Source organism: Penaeus vannamei, chromosome 42 (genome assembly GCF_042767895.1).
Source record: "Penaeus vannamei isolate JL-2024 chromosome 42, ASM4276789v1, whole genome shotgun sequence".
Taxonomy (NCBI): Eukaryota; Metazoa; Arthropoda; class Malacostraca; order Decapoda; family Penaeidae; genus Penaeus; species Penaeus vannamei.
The window spans coordinates 11,231,954-11,246,953 of record NC_091590.1 but is presented as its reverse complement, the minus strand read 5'-3'; positions in this window follow the sequence as shown (position 1 = coordinate 11,246,953).

Here is a 15,000-nt window from a genome sequence, read left to right as displayed (position 1 = left end):
CCACGACCATGATTATTACTCGAACCCACGACCATGATTATTACTCGAACCCCACGACCATGATTATTCCTCGAACCGACGACCATGATTATTACTCGAACCCCCGACTATGGTTATTACTCGAAACCCACGACCATGATTATTACTCGAACCCCACGACCATGATTATTACTCGAACCCCCGACTATGGTTATTACTCGAAACCCACGACCATGATTATTACTCGAACCCCACGTCCATGATTATTACTCGAACCCCACGACCATGATTATTACTCGAACCCACGACCATGATTATTACTCGAACCCCACGACCATGATTATTACTCGAACCCACGACCATGGTTATTACTCGAACCCCACGACCATGATTATTACTCGAACCCACGACCATGATTATTACTCGAACCCCACGACCATGATTATTACTCGAACCCACGACTATGATTATTACTCGAACCCACGACCATTATTATTACTCGAACCGACGACCATGATTATTACTCGAACCCCACGACCATGGTTATCACTTGATCCCACGACCATGGTGATTAGTCGAACCCCACGACCATGATTATTACTCGAACCCACAACCATGATTTTTACTCGAACCCACGACCATGATTATTACTCGAACCCGCGACCATGATTATTACTCGAACCCGCGACCATAATTATTACTCGAACCCACGACCATGATTACTACTCGAACCCACGACCATGGTTATTACTCGAACCCACGACCATGATTATTACTCGAACTCGAACTCGAACCCACACTCTTGGAGACCCACCTAATCCCCAGCTGTTGTCCCCAGAAAGAACTATAAAATGATAATGATAATAAAAATAAAACGATTTATAATAACATATCCTGGGTCTTTCATCCATCTTTCATGCACATGAATTACATATACTAAGACCATGATTATTACTCGAACCCACGACCATGATTATTACTCGAACCCACGACCATGATTATTACTCGAACCCACGACCATGATTATTACTCGAATCCACGATCATGATTATTACTCGAACCCCACGACCATGATTATTACTCGAACCCACGACCATGATTATTACTCGAACCCCACGACCATGATTATTACTCGAACCCACGACCATGATTATTACTCGAATCCACGATCATGATTATTACTCGAACCCCACGACCATGATTATTACTCGAACTCGAACTCGAACCCACACTCTTGGAGACCCACCTAATCCCCAGCTGTTGTCCCCAGAACGAACAATAAAATGATAATGATAATAATAAAAATGAAAATAAAACGATAATATAATAACATATCCTAGGTCTTACATCCATCCGATGCACATGAATTCCATATACTAAGACCATGATTATTACTCGAACCCCACGACCATGATTATTACTCGAACCCCACGACCATGATTATTACTCGAACCCACGACCATGATCATTACTCGAACCCATGACCATGATTGTTACTCGAACCCACGACCATGATTATTACTCGAACCCCACGACCATGGTTATTACTCGAACCCACGACCATGGTTATTACTCGAACCCACGACCATGTTTATTACTCGAACCCACGACCATGATTATTACTCGAACCCATGACCATGATTATTACTCGAACCCACGACCATGATTACTACTCGTACCCCACGACCATGATTATTACTCGAACCCACGACCATGATCATTGCTCGAACCCACGACCATGATTATTACTCGAACCCACGACCATGGTTATTACTTGAACCCCACGACCATGGTGATTACTCGAACCCATGACCATAATTATTACTCGAACCCCACGACCATGATTATTACTCGAACCCCACGACCATGATTATTACTCGAACCCCACGACTATGATTATTACTCGAACTCGAACTCGAACCCACACTCTTGGAGACCCACCTAATCCCCAGCTGTTGTCCCCAGAAAGAACTATAAAATGATAATGATAATAAAAATAAAACGATTTATAATAACATATCCTGGGTCTTTCATCCATCTTTCATGCACATGAATTACATATACTAAGACCATGATTATTACTCGAACCCACGACCATGATTATTACTCGAACCCACGACCATGATTATTACTCGAACCCACGACCATGATTATTACTCGAACCCACGACCATGATTATTACTCGAACCCACGACCATGATTATTACTCGAACCCACGACCATGATTATTACTCGAACCCACGACCATGATTATTACTAGAACCCACGACCATGATTATTACTCGAACCCACGACCATGATTATTACTCGAACCCTACGACCATGATTATTTCTCGAACCCACGACCATGATTATTACTCGAACCCCACGACCATGATTATTACTCGAACCCCACCACCATGATTATTACTCGAACCCACGACCATGATTATTACTCGAACCCACGACCATGATTATTACTAGAACCCACGACCATGATTATTACTCGAACCCACGACCATGATTATTACTCGAACCCTACGACCATGATTATTTCTCGAACCCACGACCATGATTATTACTCGAACCCTACGACCATGATTATTTCTCGAACCCACGACCATGATTATTACTCGAACCCCACGACCATGATTATTACTCGAACCCCACCACCATGATTATTACTCGAACCCACGACCATGATTATTACTTGAACCCACGACCATGATTATTACTCGAACCCCACGACCATGATTATTACTCGAACCCACTACCATGATTATTACTCGAACCCACGACCATGATTATTACTCGAACCCCACGACCATGATTATTTCTCGAACCACAACCATGATTATTACTCGAACCCACGACCATGATTATAACTCGAACCCACGACCATGACTATTACTCGAACCCCACGACCATGATTATTTCTCGAACCCACGACCATGATTATTACTCGAACCCCACGACCATGGTTATTACTCGAACCCACAACCATGGTGATTACTCGAACCCCACAACCATGATTATTACTCGAACCCCACGACCATGGTTATTCCTCGAACCAACGACCATGGTTATTACTCGAACCCCACGACCATGATTATTACTCGAACTCGAACTCGAACCCACACTCTTGGAGACCCACCTAATCCCCAGCTGTTGTCCCAAAATCGAAAAATAAAATGATAATGATGATAATAAAAATGATAATAAAACGATTTATGATAACATATCCTGGGTCTTTCATCCATCCGATGCACATGAATTACATATACTAAGACCATGAATATTACTCGAACCCACGACCATGAATATTACTCGAACCCACGACCATGGTTATTACTCGAACCCCACGACCATGATTAATACTCGAACCCCACGACCATGGTTATTACTCGAACCCCACGACCATGATTATTACTCGAACCCCACGACCATGATTATTACTCGAACCCCACGACCATGATTATTACTCGAACCCACGACCATGATTATTACTCGAACCCACGACCATGGTTATTACTCGAACCCACGACCATGATTATTACTCGAACCCCACGACTATGGTTATTACTCGAACCCACGACCATGATTATTACTCGAACCCCACGACCATGGATATTACTCGAACCCACGTCCATGATTATTACTCGAACCCACGACCATGGTTATTTCTCGAACCCACGACCATGATTATTACGCGAACCCACGACCATGATTATTACTCGAACCCCACGACCATGATTATTACTCGAACCCACGACCATGATTATTACTCGAACCCACGACCATGATTATTACTCGAACCCCACGGCCATGATTATTACTCGAACTCCACGATCATAATTATTACTCGAACCCCATGACCATGGTTATTACTCGAACCCACGACCATGATTATTACTCGAACCCCACGATCATAATTATTACTCGAACCCACGACCATGATTATTACTCGAACCCACGACCATGATTATTACTCGAACCCCACGACCATGATTATTACTCGAACCCCACCACCATGATTATTACTCGAACCCACGACCATGATTATTACTCGAACCACACGACCATGATTATTTCTCGAACCCACAACCATGATTATTACTCGAACCCATTACCATGATTATAACTCGAACCCACGACCATGATTATTACTCGAACCCCACGACCATGTTTATTACTCGAACCCCACGACCATGATTATTACTCGAACCCACGACCATGATTATTACTCGAACCCACGACCATGATTATTACTCGAACCCCACCACCATGATTATTACTCGAACCCCCCGACCATGATTATTACTGGAACGCATGACCATGGTTATTACTCGAACCCACGACCTTGATTATTACTCGAACCCACGACCATGATTATTACTCGAACCCCACGACCTTGATTATTACTCGAACCTCACGACCATTATTATTACTCGAACCCATGAACTTGATTATTACTCGAACCCACGACCATGATTATTGCTCAAACCCCACGACCATGATTATTACTCGAGCCCACGACCATGAATATTACTCGAACCCACGACCATGGTTATTACTCGAACCCCACGACCATGATTAATATTCGAACCCCACGACCATGGTTATTACTCGAACCCCACGACCATGATTATTACTCGAACCCCACGACCATGATTATTACTCGAACCCCACGACCATGATTATTACACGAACCTACGACCTTGATTATTACTCGAACCCACGACCATGGTTATTACTCGAACCCACGACCATGATTATTACTCGAACCCCACGACTATGGTTATTACTCGAACCCACGACCATGATTATTACTCGAACCCCACGACCATGGATATTACTCGAACCCACGTCCATGATTATTACTCGAACCCACGACCATGGTTATTTCTCGAACCCACGACCATGATTATTACGCGAACCCACGACCATGATTATTACTCGAACCCCACGACCATGATTATTACTCGAACCCACGACCATGATTATTACTCGAACCCACGACCATGATTATTACTCGAACCCCACGGCCATGATTATTACTCGAACTCCACGATCATAATTATTACTCGAACCCCATGACCATGGTTATTACTCGAACCCACGACCATGATTATTACTCGAACCCCACGATCATAATTATTACTCGAACCCCACGACCATGATTATTACTCGAACCCACGACCACGATTATTACTCGAACCCAGGACCATGATTATTACTCAAACCCACGACCATGATTATTACTCGAACCCACGACCATGATTATTAATCGAACCCACGACCATGGTTATTATTCGAACCCCACGACCATGATTATTAATCGAACCCCACGACCATGATTATTACTCGAACCCCTCGACCATGGTTATTACTCGAACCCACGACCATGGTTATTACTCGAACCCCGCGACCATGATTATTACTCGAACCCACGACCATGATTATTACTCGAACCCACGACCATGATTATTACTCGAACCCACGACCATGATTATTACTCGAACCCACGACCATGATTATTACTCGAAACCCACGACCGTGATTATTACTCGAAACCCACGACCATGGTTATTACTCGAACCCACGACCATGATTATTACTCGACCCCACGACCATGATTATTACTCGAACCCACGACCATGATTATTATTCGAACCCACGACCATGATTATTACTCGAACCCACGACCATGATCATTACTCGAACCCACGACCATGATTATTACTCGAACCCCACGACCATGATTATTACTCGAACCCCAAGACCATGATTATTACTCGAACCCACGACCATGGTTATTACTCGAACCCCACGACCATGATTATTACTCGAACCCACGACCATGATTATTACTCGACCCCACGACCATGATTTTTACTCGAACCCCAAGACCATGATTATTACTCGAACCCACGACCATGTTTATTACTCGAACCCCACGACCATGATTATTACTCGGACCCACGACCATGATTATTTCTCGAACCCACGACCATGGTTATTTCTCGAACCCACGACCATGATTATTACGCGAACCCACGACCATGATTATTACTCGAACCCCACGACCATGATTATTACTCGAACCCACGACCATGATTATTACTCGAACCCACGACCATGATTATTACTCGAACCCCACGGCCATGATTATTACTCGAACTCCACGATCATAATTATTACTCGAACCCCATGACCATGGTTATTACTCGAACCCCACGACCATGATTATTACTCGAACCCACGACCATGATTATTACTCGAACCCCACGATCATAATTATTACTCGAACCCCACGACCATGATTATTACTCGAACCCACGACCACGATTATTACTCGAACCCAGGACCATGATTATTACTCAAACCCACGACCATGATTATTACTCGAACCCACGACCATGATTATTAATCGAACCCACGACCATGGTTATTATTCGAACCCCACGACCATGATTATTAATCGAACCCCACGACCATGATTATTACTCAAACCCCTCGACCATGGTTATTACTCGAACCCACGACCATGGTTATTACTCGAACCCAGCGACCATGATTATTACTCGAACCCACGACCATGATTATTACTCGAACCCACGACCATGATTATTACTCGAACCCACGACCATGATTATTACTCGAACCCACGACCATGATTATTACTCGAAACCCACGACCATGATTATTACTCGAAACCCACGACCATGGTTATTACTCGAACCCACGACCATGATTATTACTCGAACCCACGACCATGATTATTACTCGAACCCACGACCATGATTATTATTCGAACCCACGACCATGATTATTACTCGAACCCACGACCATGATCATTACTCGAACCCACGACCATGATTATTACTCGAACCCCACGACCATGATTATTACTCGAACCCCAAGACCATGATTATTACTCGAACCCACGACCATGGTTATTACTCGAACCCCACGACCATGATTATTACTCGAACCCACGACCATGATTATTACTCGACCCCACGACCATGATTATTACTCGAACCCCAAGACCATGATTATTACTCGAACCCACGACCATGTTTATTACTCGAACCCCACGACCATGATTATTACTCGGACCCACGACCATGATTATTACTCGAACCCACGACCATGATTATTTCTCGAACCCACGACCATGATTATTACTCGAACCCACGACCATGATTATTACTCGAACCCCACGACCATGATTATTACTCGAACCCACGACCATGATTATTACTCGAACCCACGACCATGATTATTACTCGAACCCCACGACCATGGCTATTACTCGAACCCACGACCATGATTATTACTCGAACCCCACGACCATGATTATTACTCGAACCCACGACCGTGATTATTACTCGAACCCACGACCATGGCTATTACTCGAACCACACGACCATGATTATTACTTGAATCCACGACCGTGATTATTTCTCGAACCCACGACCATGGTTATTACTCGAACCCACGACCATGATTATTACTAGAACCCACGACCATGATTATTTCTCGAACCCACGACCATGATTATTTCTCGATCTCCACGACCATGATTATTACTCGAACTCTACGACCATGATTATTACTCGAACCCCACGGCCATGGTTATTACTCGAACCCCACGACCATGGTTATTACTCGAAACAACGACCATGATTATTACTCGAACCCACGACTATGATTATTTCTCGAACCTATGACCATGATTATTTCTCGATCTCCACGACCATGATTATTACTCGAACTCTACGACCATGATTATTACTCGAACCCCACGACCATGATTATTACTCGAACCCACGACCGTGATTATTACTCGAACCCACGACCATGGCTATTACTCGAACCCCACGACCATGATTATTACTCGAACCCCACGGCCATGGTTATTACTCGAACCCCACGACCATGGTTATTACTCGAAACAACGACCATGATTATTACTCGAACCCACGACTATGATTATTTCTCGAACCCACGTCCATGATTATTTCTCGAACCCACGACCATGATTATTACTCGAAACCACGACCATGATTATTACTCGAACCCACGACCATGATTATTACTCGAACCCACGACGATGATTATTACTCGAACTCGAACTCGAACTCGAACCCACACTCTTGGAGACCCACCTAATCCCCAGCTGTTGTCCCCAAAACGAACAATAAAATGATAATGATAATAATAAAAATGAAAATAAAACGATTTAAATAACATATTCTGGGTCTTTCATCCATCCGATGCACATGAATTCCATATACTAAGACCATGAATATTAATCGAACCCATGACCATGATTATTACTCGAACCCACGACCATGATTATTACTCGCACCCCACGACCATGATTATTACTCGAACCCACGACCATGATTATTACTCGAACCCACGACCATGATTATTACTCGAACCCACGACCATGATTATTTCTCGAACCCCACGACCATGATTATTTCTCGAACCCACAACCATGATTATTACTCGAACCCACGACCATGATTATAACTCGAACCCACTACCATGATTATTACTCGAACCCCACGACCATGATTATTTCTCGAACCCACAAACATGATTATTACTCGAACCCACGACCATGATTATAACTCGAACCAACGACCATGATTATTTCTCGAACCCACGACCATGATTATTACTCGAACCCACGACCATGATTATTAATCGAACCCCACGACCATGATTATTACTCGAACCCCACGACCATGATTATTACTCGAACCCACAACCATGATTATTACTTGAACCCCACGACCATGATTATTACTCGAACCCACGACCATGATTATTACTCGAACCCACGACCATGATTATTACTCGAACCCCACGACCACGATTATTACTCGAACCCACGACCATGATTATTACTCGAACCCCATGACCATGATTATTACTCGAACCCACGACCATGATTATTACTCGAACCCACGACCATGATTATTACTCGAACCCACGACCATGATTATTACTCGAACCCACGACCATGATTATTTCTCGAACCCACGGCCATGATTATTACTCGAACCCACGACCATGATTATTACTTGAACCCACGACCATGATTATTAATCGAACCCCACGACAATGATTATTACTCGAACCCACTACCATGATTATTACTCGAACCCACGACCATGATTATTACTCGAACCCCACGACCATGATTATTACTCGAACCCCACGACCATGATTATTTCTCGAACCCACAACCAAGATTATTACTCGAACCCACGACCATGATTATAACTCGAACCCACGACCATGACTATTACTCGAACCCCACGACCATGGTTATTACTCGAACCCACGACCATGATTATTACTCGAACCCACGACAATGATTATTACTCGAACCCCACGACCATGATTATTACTCGAACCCACGACCATGGTGATTACTCGAACCCCACAACCATGATTATTACTCGAACCCCACGACCATGATTATTACTCGAACCAACGACCATGGTTATTACTCGAACCCCACGACCATGATTATTACTCGAACTCGAACTCGAACCCACACTCTTGGAGACCCACCTAATCCCCAGCTGTTGTCCCAAAAACGAAAAATAAAATGATAACGATAATAAAAAATATGAAAATAAACCGATTTATTATAACATATCCCGGGTCTTTCATCCATCCGATGCACATGAATTCCATATACTAGGACCATGATTATTACTCGAACCCACGACCATGATTATTACTCGAACCCCACGACCATGATTATTACTCGAACCCCACGACCATGATTATTACTCGAACCCCACGACCATGATTATTACTCGAACCCACGACCATGATTATTACTCGAACCCCACGACCATGATTATTACTCGAACCTACGACCATGGTGATTACACGAACCCCAAGACCATGATTATTACTCGAACCAAAGACCATGATTATTACTCGAACACACGACCATGATTATTACTCGAACCCCACGACCATGATTATTACTCGAACCCACGACCATGATTATTACTCGAACCCACGACCATGATTATTACTCTGTAGTGATCAGTTTTACATCCGAAAATGCACGCATGAACAATTGTGGCCATAGACTCGGTGAACGGCAGAAAGTGCGACAACTAACCCGCGTAAAGCACTTGACCCAGGAGCAGACGAAACACCTGCCCGAGGCATCTAAATGAACTAAAGGACTAACAAATGTGTCGCGTGAAAATCCTTGTGAAAAAGCATTGTGAATCTATTAGAAACAAGGCACAAATATCTGCGTCGAAGAGGAACCAGGAAATTGGGCGGTACGTAATTACCACAATGACAACGCGCAGAGGGTAGGCTGGGGCTCGCAGGACAACACGCTGTCGCCTTTTGTGTATCTTTTATTTCTTGCTTTGTAACGGTTATCCCCACGTCAGCGGATTCACCAGTGACCTGTGTCCCGATATTGTAAGGTAAAGGGAATTATATTGGTTGTTGTTTACGTACGCTACCACTCTCTGCTGATTTATTTGTAGTTAAGAGAACCAGAAAGGAGAAAGGTGATTTTATTAGTTTGTTTCAAATATTAGATTCCCCTTTTCGCCAGTTTCTTTGCCTTGACCTATATCGGCCAACGACGCTACCACAATCTATAAGGACATATATGGTCAGGACGAAAATGAAACATCGAAACGCGGCGGAGAAGCCCGTAGAGATGAATACCTTAATTATACATTTATAACTGAGCTAACCGCGACAACTCGAACCCACGACCATGATTACTACTCGAACCCGCGACCATGATTATTACTCGAACCCCACGACCATGATTATTACTCGAACCCACGACCATGATTATTACTCGAACCCACGACCATGATTATTACTCGAACCCACGACCATGATTATTACTCGAACCCACGACCATGATTATTACTCGAACCCACGACCATGATTATTACTCGAACCCACAACCATGGTTACTCGAACCCCACGACCATGATTATTACTCGAACCCCACGACCATAATTATTACTCGAACCCCACGACCATGATTATTACTCGAACCCACGACCATGATTATTACTCGAATCCCACGACCATGATTATTACTCGAACCCACGACCATGATTGTTACTCGAACCCACGACCGTGATTATTATTCGAACCCACGACCATGATTATTACTCGAACCCATGACCATGATTATTACTCGAACCCACAACCATGGTTACTCGAACCCCACGACCATGATTATTACTCGAACCCACGACCATGATTATTACTCGAACCCACGACCATGATTGTTACTCGAACCCACGACCGTGATTATTACTCGAATCCACGACCATGATTATTACTCGAACCCACGACCATGGTTATTACTCGAACTCCACGACTATGGTTATTACTCGAACCCCACGACCATGATTATTACTCGAACCCACGACCTTGATTATTACTCGAACCCACGACCATGATTATTACTCGAACCCACGACCTTGATTATTACTCGAACCCACGACCATGATTATTACTCGAACCCGTAATCATGATTATTACTCGAACCCACGACCATGGTTATTACTCGAACCCGCGACCATGATTATTACTCGAACCCACGACCATGGTTATTACTCGAACCCCACGACCATGGTTATTACTCGAACCCCACGACCATAATTATTACTCGAACCCCACGACAATGATTATTACTCGAACCCCACGACCATGGTTATTACTCGAACCCACGACCTTGATTATTACTCGAACCCACGACCATGATTATTACTCGAACCCACGACCTTGATTATTACTCGAACCCACGACCATGATTATTACTCGAACCCGCAACCATGATTATTACTCGAAACCACGACCATGATTATTACTTGAACCCCACGACCATGATTATTACTCGAACCCACGACCATAATTATTACTCGAACCCCACGACAATGATTATTACTCGAACCCACGAGAATTATTATTACTCGAACCCCACGACCATGGTTATTACTCGAACCCCACGACCATGATTATTACTCGAACCCACGACCATGATTATTACTTGAACCCACGACCATGATTATTACTCGAACCCCACGACCATGATTATTACTCGAACCCACGACCATGATTATTACTCAAACCCATGACCATGATTATTACTCGAACCCCACGACCATAATTATTACTCGAACCCACGACCATGATTATTACTCGAAACCCACGACCATGGTTATTACTCGAACCCCACGACCATGATTATTACTCGAACCCCACGATCATAATTATTACTCGAACCCCACGACCATGGTTAATACTCGAACCCACGACCTGATTATTACTCGAACCCCACGACCATGATTATTACTCGAACCCCACGACCATGGTTATTACTCGAACCCACGACCATGATTATTACTCGAACCCCACGACCATGATTATTACTCGAACCCCACGACCATGGTTATTACTCGAACCCCACGACCATGGTTATTACTCGAACCCACGACCATGATTATTACTCGAACCCCACGACCATAATTATTACTCGAACCCCACGACCATGGTTAATACTCGAACCCACGACCTGATTATTACTCGAACCCCACGACCATGATTATTACTCGAACCCCACGACCATGGTTATTACTCGAACCCACGACCATGGTTATTACTCGAACCCCACGACCATGATTATTACTCGAACACACGACCATGATTATTACTCGAACCCATGACCATGATTATTACTCGTACCCCACGACCATGATTATTACTCGAACCCACGACCATGATTATTACTCGAACCCCACGACCATGATTATTACTCAAACCACGACCATGGTTATTACTCGAACCCACGACCATGATTGTTACTCGAACTCGAACTCGAACTCGAACCCACACTCTTGGAGACCCACCTAATCCCCAGCTGTTGTCCCCAGAACGAACAATAAAATGATAATGATAATAATAAAAATGAAAATAAAACGATTTATAATAACATATTCTGGGTCTTTCATCCATCCGATGCACATGAATTCCATATACTAAGACCATGAATATTACTCGAACCCACGACCACGATTATTACTCGAACCCACGACCACGATTATTACTCGAACCCACGACTATGATTATTACTCGAACCCCACGACCATGATTATTACTCGAACCCCACGACCATGATTATTACTCGAACCCACGACCATGATTATTACTCGAACCCCACGACCATGATTATTACTCGAACCCAAAACCATGATTATTTCTCGAATCTACGACCATGATTATTACTCGAACCCACGACCATGGTTATTACTCGAACCCACGACCATGGTTATTACTCGAACCCACGACCATGATTATTACTCGAACCCCACGACCATGATTATTACTCGAACCCACGACCATGATTATTACTCGAACCCACGACCATGATTATTACTCGAACCCCACGACCATGATTATTACTCGAACCCACGACCATGATTATTACTCGAACCCACGACCATGATTATTACTCGAACCCATGACCATGATTTTTACTCGAACCCATGACCATGATTATTTCTCGAACCCTACGACCATGATCATTACTCGAACCCCACGACCATGATTATTACTCGAACCCACGACTATGATTATTACTCGAACCCACGACCATTATTATTACTCGAACCGACGACCATGATTATTACTCGAAACCCATGACCATGATTATTAATCGAACAGCACGACCATGATTATTACTCGAACCCACGACCATGATTATTACTCGAACCCACGACCATGATTATTACTCGAACCCACGACCATGATTATTACTCGAACCCACGACCATGATTATTACTCGAACCCACGACCATGATTATTACTCGAACCCACGACCATGATTATTACTCGAACCCACGACCATGATTATTACTCGAACCCACGACCATGATTATTACTCGAACCCACGACCATGATTATTACTCGAACCCACGACCATGATTATTACTCGAACCCCACGACCATGATTATTACTCGAACCCACGACCATGATTATTACTCGAAACCCACGACCATGATTATTAATCGAACCCCACGACCATGATTATTACTCGAACCCACGACTCATGTTTATTACTCGAACCCCACGACCATGATTATTACTCGAACCCACGACCATGATTATTACTCGAACCCATGACCATGATTATTACTCGAAACCCATGACCATGATTATTAATCGAACCCCACGACCATGATTATTACTCGAACCCACGACCATAATTATTACTCGAACTCCACGACCATGATTATTATTCGAACCCACGACCATGATTATTACTCGAACCCACGACCATGATTATTACTCGAACCCACGACCATGATTATTACTCGAACCCCACGACCATGATTATTACTTGAACCCCACGACCATGATTATTACTCGAACCCCACGACCATGATTATTACTCGAACCCACGACCATGATTATTAATCGAACCCCACGACCATGATTATTACTCGAACCCACGACCATGATTATTACTCGAACTCCACGACCATGATTATTACTCGATCCCACGACCATGGTTATTACTCGAACCCCACGATCTTGGAGGTCCTTCTAGTCCCCAGCTGGTGTCCCCAATACGAACAACAAAAGATTGATAATGATAGTCATAAAAAAATGATTTACAATAACACATCCCGGGTCTTTCATTCATTCGAGACACGTGTACGACATGTTTCTCCTCTCAGCTGATCCTGACGTGATCGAACCCCCTTTCACTGTAAGGGTGCGAGAGCCCTGCACCCTTTCAGATAGAGGGAGGGAGGGGTGGAGGAAGGAAGGGAAGGAGGGAGGAGGGGAGGGAAGGAGGGGAAGGAAGCAAGAGGGGAGGGAAGGAGGGAGGAGGGTGAGGGGAGGGAAGGAGATAGGAGGGGGAGGGGAGGGAAGGAGGAGAGGGAAGAAGGGAGGGAGGGAGAACCCTCCCGATTTTCTCGAAGGATGCCACGAATCCG